Below are 7,221 nucleotides of genomic sequence, written 5' to 3' on the forward strand. Positions count from 1 at the left end.
TATCCCGCCCTCACCCAATGTCAGCTGGGATTGGCTCCAGCCCCCCTGCGCTCCTCAAAGGATAAGTGGTATAGCTGATGGGTGACAGTATTCTGTTTTATCACCAGACATGTACAAAACTAATGACATTCACACTAGCCTCAGCTTTATTTTAGCTCAATGCGCTGCTCTGCCAAAAGCTTTGATCATACTTCAGTATAGACACGGATGCGCGCTTCTTCAGATTTCCACCTGTACATGCACATGCTTCTATACATTCTACAGTTGGGGCTCTGCACAGAAACCTTTAAAACCTGTGAATCAGAAAACAATATGGCGTCCTCGCAGCACCAAGAAGAAGAGCTTCTTGTCATGGCAGGTGATGAAATGTACATAAATTACCATGAACAGGTCTTTAATGCAGCCTCAGACTCTTTTAAACCAATAATAAAAAAAACCCATTTAAATTTACACTGAAATTACTGCTTACCCAGTCCTGCGGTTTAATGTCAACTGAACCTCCAAAGCCACAAACATTAATGACCTGCAGCAGAGTTGATGGCAACAAGCCGGTGAAGACTTATCTACACCCCAAGGCATTCATATTTTAAACCTCTGCAACCATGTTTATGTTAACCCCCAGGAGCCCATCAAATTGTCAACTTAATTTGTTTACTGTGCAAAAACATAGAAAATCCAACTAATCTGCAGCAAGAGTAGGAGCTGAACAGCCATCCACTGGCCTTTAAAGACCCCTGGATGTGTGAGGAAGAGAATTATCAGCAAACCAATGGCTAAAAGATTCGGATGCTTCGGTCTCTCCATCAAATATGACAGAGAAAAATGTGCTTAACTAGTCGTTTGATTGGCTTTCCTCTCTCACCAGCTGATTATGGTCTAGAGTAGACTATTCATTCGACTTTGAAAATAACCTTGGAACAAATCCATCCAGACTGAGCACGGTGAAATTGTGTGCTTATGGAAGTGTGCTAATATAAGTTTCTTGACTGACATAAAAATCAACTGAGCAATAATGTGATTATTTTTATATTGTACAAGTTTCCTGTGGTGAAATTGCTTCGCCTAACAAAACATGATGGAAACTGTTTTTTTTTTTTTTTCTTGTGAAGCAGACTTATCATCAGGGTGACGTGTTCCACCATCATCAATTTGTCACAGAAGTAACACACAAATAGTCACAAAAAAGAGAGATATATTTCTTGTTAAAGTATGATTATAATTAATTTCCCTCAGGAAACAACAGATAAGACTTTTTTCCTCTTGAGTGCTTAATGCCATGGCAGCTTTGTTATTCCATTCAACAGTTTATTCTTATGTTTCAGTGTCATTCCTGCTGCAAATGCAGTTTTGTTAGAAGTTGACTTGCATGATACTTTTTAAAGTGGCAGTGTGGACATTTAGCTATTAAACATCGGCAAGTTGTTGGTGTTTGTTGTACTTTAGGATTACTATCTATTTCTCCCGATTTCATTGCATTACATTAGTTTTGTGTCATATCAAATAAAATCATATTCTGAATCTATGCAGAATTAATTGTAAGGCCCCCTCACCTAGAATGAGGGATTGTTTATTCTGTATGGACAGACATCATTATTAGACAAGGGGGGAGCTGAATAAACATTTATATCCCACTCACACCAAAATAAATGCCCTTTTCGTTTCTGCTTACCAAAAACAAACCCAGCATCATCTCATGCATTTTCTTAATGCTCAATTTGGCTTCAAAGCCTCGGCTATAATTACACAGGAAGCTCTGACAAATGTGTGACTATGCCCTGTTGAATTGACCAGTGTTTACTTTGGTCTGACTCCTAAAATATTTACAGCCAATGAATATGAAAGCAGCAGATGTGTCCATCCTTCTTGCAACGTGCTGTGAAGAACTCGTAAAGTAAAACCATAGTGCGACTGAAGGGACAAAACAAAGCGAGGTTGTGGTTAATGTAGAGTGGTGCAAGGCGCTTAATGTTGGGATATTAGTCTCTGTCAGAGCTTGGTTAGAGGGAGTTGTGTGCAAGGCTGTGCTATCTGGAGAGGATCCAGCCATGTCAGCAGGGTGAGAACAGGCTCATTTACCTCCAGTCAGCTGCTGCTTTACATCACAGGGCCTCGCTTAAAAACTCTTGAGGGCTTGGACTCTGTTGACTCTTATATGTCCGACCAATTAGCTGGTTTTGACTGCCGGCATGGTGGATTAACCATATGTGATTAATAAACGGGAAAAATTTTTGTTGTCAGTGTTACACTTTGTAAAGAGGCAAGAAAACATGGGACAGAGGCAAAAGTTGTTTGTCTTTCAGAGTACTGCTCTGAGATCACCACCGAGAACTCCTTTATGTTGCATCACACACTCAACACAGATGATGCATCCTCTCAGATTTCTCAGAATTTATTTTCCATTCACACATGATGTTTTATTCATGCTATATCGCCTGTCAGCCAGAGTTCACCTCCTTTAGACAGATTTGTGTGCAGCAGTGCTGGCGTGTTGCTGGAGGGGATGCCACTGTTTTCAACCGCAAAAAAAAAAAAAATGTTCTGGTGTCATGCAAATGTTCTGATTTACATCAACTGGAGGCCATAAACCAATGTACTCCTTAGTGTCAGGCTTCGTACCTCAGGTGATGCTGCGCCGTTCATCACAATCAATTGTACGATGATTTCCTTATTTATTAAATTTAATTCAACGATGTGAAAGTCACGTCGGGATTAAAATGTCTTGCTCAAGAAATTCTAGGCTGAGAAGGCACCATCATAAATCCCAGTATGTTCTAACTGGGAGAAAATAGTCTAATAATTAGTTATGTAATGAACAGTAATATGTTTATCTCCCCAAACACTCGGTAGGCTTCAATGTAAGAAACGTCCCCTCCATGCTATGATAAATTGAGTGCTGATGTGTGAACGAGTTTAACCACTCGCTGAGGGCATTTTTGCCAAACTCAACACCATCAATAGCATCTCAATTACAACACATCATAAGATAAAAGTTTATCAGACATATTCTGTAAAATAGAGAAGACCGAGCCATTCAGGCAGCCACACTGTCATTTTTTTTTTGCTTAAAAACACTTCAGAGTTGATATATTTGTGCTGGACTCCACCACACCATTATTCTGGTGTTCACTTTGCAAAAGTGGCCATTAAGAACGATCTGTGAGACTGGATGTTCAGACTTAATTGTGTCTGTGCAGCTTTTGCTTGAGAAAGTGGTTGAGAAGAGGGAAGCAAGCTGGCCAGTTATTACAATTCCAGTGTGATCATGGCAGGTTTGTTCTTAAATTGTTGTAATCATATTATCCTCGTGGCTGGCAGTTTTACCCTTGCCACTTCTTTGTTGTCTATTTAGTATGTATGCAAATGAATAAAACTTATTATAGCGTTTTGCTAAAATGGTGCTTAAACCTTATTTTCCAAACAGTACTGGGTTGCACTCTCCTAATTAATGTTGTTGTTTTGGTGTTAGCGAATAAATTAATTATGACGGGGCTCCTGGGAAATTGAGATTCCCTGTTTTCCACTGGAGCTGCTCAGATGTGATGTCTGCTTTTTCCTTACAACCACAGAGTTAACTTCTGTGAAAATCTGCATTTGAACAACACATTATTGCCCTTCACTGCTGTTTTGTGAAAAGCAGCCTAATGTCACAAAAGTCTTCACTTAGTCAAAAGGAAAACATAACCACACTGAGTCGTGGGCATTATCAGCGCTAACACTCTATGACTTTACAATTTGTCACTGTTTTCAGTTCAGGGTTGGAATTTTCTATGGACATTGTTGTGATGAGATAAACTGTTACTACTGGCATTTCAGATTATGGTGTGAGGTTAACCATTATTTTCTGTGAAGATACATGTGAAAAATTAAAGCTTTTATCATCAATATTTATGTAGTTTCAATATGCAGTTTATTTACAGCGGATCAAACGACTACTTGCGTGTGAAAAGCACAACTTGTAGTGGCAAATTCACAGATAAATATGAGCTCTACAGAGCATTTTTGCCTATTTTAGCTACTTGTTTTGTTTAACAGTCTTGCTGCTCTTATAGTGTTGTTTTTCGGTCACAGCAAATAGGCTGTTTTCAGAAGAAAAAAAGCTCTAAAAGCCTCTTGTCTGTTACCTGCCTAGGACCAAACAGCAGGCAGATAACATAAGTGACTAGCAGCAAAGTGAAGCATTTAGCTGCTAAAGAGACAGGCCTTTTAAACAGATTCTCCGATATTGCTATAAGAAAAAAAGAAATGCACCCCCCCCCTCGCTGCATCTTTTCCCCGCCAAGGAGACAGTTAACATAGCTGCAAGTCAGTATTGACTGCTCGTACAAGTGCATAACATTAATGTTAATTCTTTAACTCTGATGCTGAATGATTGCTCCCTCACACATGAATATTAAAAAAACATCTTCAGATTCAAAAGGGCTCGTTCTGAGGAGGCGCAAAGACTGCCTGGGCCAGAGGTGAGAGCAAAACAGAGCGGCTAGAAACTTATGAAAAAAACACGTGGGAACGCTGAACAGACCGACCAGTGTGATTGGCTATCCAATGAATTCGTTTTAAATATTTCCAGGCTTCAACCGGCGCTGTTGTGACACCTGAAGCAGCAAGAGAGGGTCAGGAAGGGATAGCAGTAGTTAATGAAGAGAGAGATGTAGAACAGGAGGAGGAGGAGGAGGACAGCAGCCAACATGCTGCTGTGGGAGAGCCAGCTAGGGCAGATGCAACTGGTGAGATTGACAGCAACAGCAAACACAGAGATAGAGCTGTATACATTGTTCATTAATGTTTTTGTCACAAAGTACTTGGCAATTGAAATATTTTAAGTGGAGCACCTTTATATACGGTATTATTTGATGTTGCTTTGTGTAAATAAGCAACTGTTTGCTATCAAATTTGCAATAACAGCTTAAAAATGATAATATGTTGAGTGGACACTGTTTAAGGACACTAGTTTAAGCTAGGCTTACCATTATACACACTCTTCTACTCCAGTCGTTGTGTCATAAAGAGAGCAAACAAAACAGAGTGGTGTATGGGCATTTCTCAGGTATTATGTGTTTCGTTTTGTTTCGTTTCGGACCATATGAAACCATAGGCTGTTCCAGTCCAGCCACTACAGATCCAGCATAGGTTGAATGTTGCACACTTGTTCATCCAGAACCCACACATTATCAGGGAAATAATTAAACAGTATAATTTCACCATTTGGACATATTTATGGCCAAAGGTTGGCAACATCATCTTCCATTTGCTGAATTATAATCAACTGTTTCTTTTAACGTAGTCTTATTTCTTTTATAGTAGTTGACATCGGCTTGGTCGACATACGATCAAGTTGTTAAACAAGAGAAGCGACTCAGCAGTTTTCCCAAAGGTCATCGTACTGTCCTCAACATTGGCACAGACTTTAATTATGTATATTGCACTTAGGCTTGGCCATGTATGGGCATGTATGATCCCCACTGAAATGAAATATGGTCTTGGGCTACTTCCAGGTGGCTGTGAATTTTCTCTGTGGACCTAAAAGGATTCAGCAACCCCTTGTTGTCAAAACACCTGCACCTACAGATGCGCCGTTAATTCAGTTTGTAATTGATTGTTTGAGACTCTTCTCCACATAATGATTGCTCTACTTGCTGTTAATAGCTGTCACATTGCCTTTGTCCTTTTGCTAATATTGCTAATACTTTTTTTTACCCAAATCAGATTGCTACTCAACAAGGTTACCTTGTTCACATTTATAAATAAAATGTTTTCTTAAAGAGGTGAACCACTTCCATACACAATTATGTTTATTTACAACTAAACTACAACAGCATATATGTTTTGTATGAAATGTAATTGAGAGTGGATTCTGTTTTCAATTAACATAATGAGGATTAGTTGTTAATTTACAAATATTTTGCCACTGAAAATATCAGTAAAATGTTCACAGACAACATTTTTGTTTTGTTCCAAAATATCTGATTTTTCTCTAACCTTAATCAAAGTGCTTTTTTGCCTAAACCTAACCAGGGAGCAGACTCTGGATTTAAACCCTGTTCCCTGGGGTGATAGCTGTGTGCTTTCTGCACACACCATCCACCCCAACCACCTCCCGGTGACTCCTCTGTCATTAATACATCTAGTCTTCATTCAGTCATTAAAAAACATAATCCAGTCAGAGATCATGTTATTTTTAAAAAAAAATTTATTTCTCTTGCAGTGTAGTTGTATATTAAAAAAATAATTTCTAGGAGACAGGGCTGACTTGAGAAGTGTATTTTATCCTTTATATAGATTTAAATCAGTGTGCACACTTCCTCTGAAATGCCCATGATACTGTGGATGAACATGATACACTGATCCTTCATGAGTAAATGCCATCGGATCAGGCGCAGCATAAGTGCCCCCAAAAACAATTTAGAAGACACAGAGAGAGCAATCTTTGCATCTCAGTGCAGATGATTTGCAGTACTGTAGTAACTCCATCTCAGTCTCATCTGAATAAATCTATAACAGACCATTCATGAAAATGGGAAGTCCTCTATTAAAGCCATTTGACAAAGTGGATGCTTGCCTGAATTCATTAATGCCAGGGGGCTGTTCCTTAAGAATACTGATGAACTCTGGCTTAATGTTTGGTCAGCGCTACAGGCCACAGAAAACCACAGTTAAATTTTACATTTGAATTACTATAATTTATCACCAACAGCCCATTGAAAATATCTTCATCCCTAATAAATGTACCTCAGTGCGTTATCTGAATAATGTGCTTGTTTTGTTCATTGATAAACTGAAACAGCCGTTGTGGGGAACTTTATCACCCATCTGGACAGGAGGGACATGAGGAGCTTCTAGAATACTACAAGTGTGTTTATTAGTTCTTTAAACCACACATATTTGGTATTGACCACCAGCTCTGTGTGGCAGCTCTAGCAGAGTTAATAGCTTCCAAACTTCTTTTATTCCTCTGTGAGAGCTGTCAGAAGTACGTGTGGCCTTCATAGTCTGTTTCCTCCCTGGGTGCTCGTTCGACTCCCTCTGCGTAGCAGAGAATTAATCTGCTGGTAGTGAATCATCATGTTGCCCGCTCCCTGGCATTGGTTCACACTAATATCTAGTTCAACATAGGTTGGCTGACGGAAAGAGATATGCTAATTCAATAGCCCTTTTTTTTACACATCATAAATAAAAGTCTCTTCCAAGCTTGGAATTGTGGGAACTTTACAGCCGCTCTGTAAG

Source organism: Seriola dumerili, unplaced genomic scaffold (assembly GCF_002260705.1).
Source record: "Seriola dumerili isolate Sdu_G_001 unplaced genomic scaffold, Sdu_1.0 BDQW01000073.1, whole genome shotgun sequence".
Taxonomy (NCBI): Eukaryota; Metazoa; Chordata; class Actinopteri; order Carangiformes; family Carangidae; genus Seriola; species Seriola dumerili.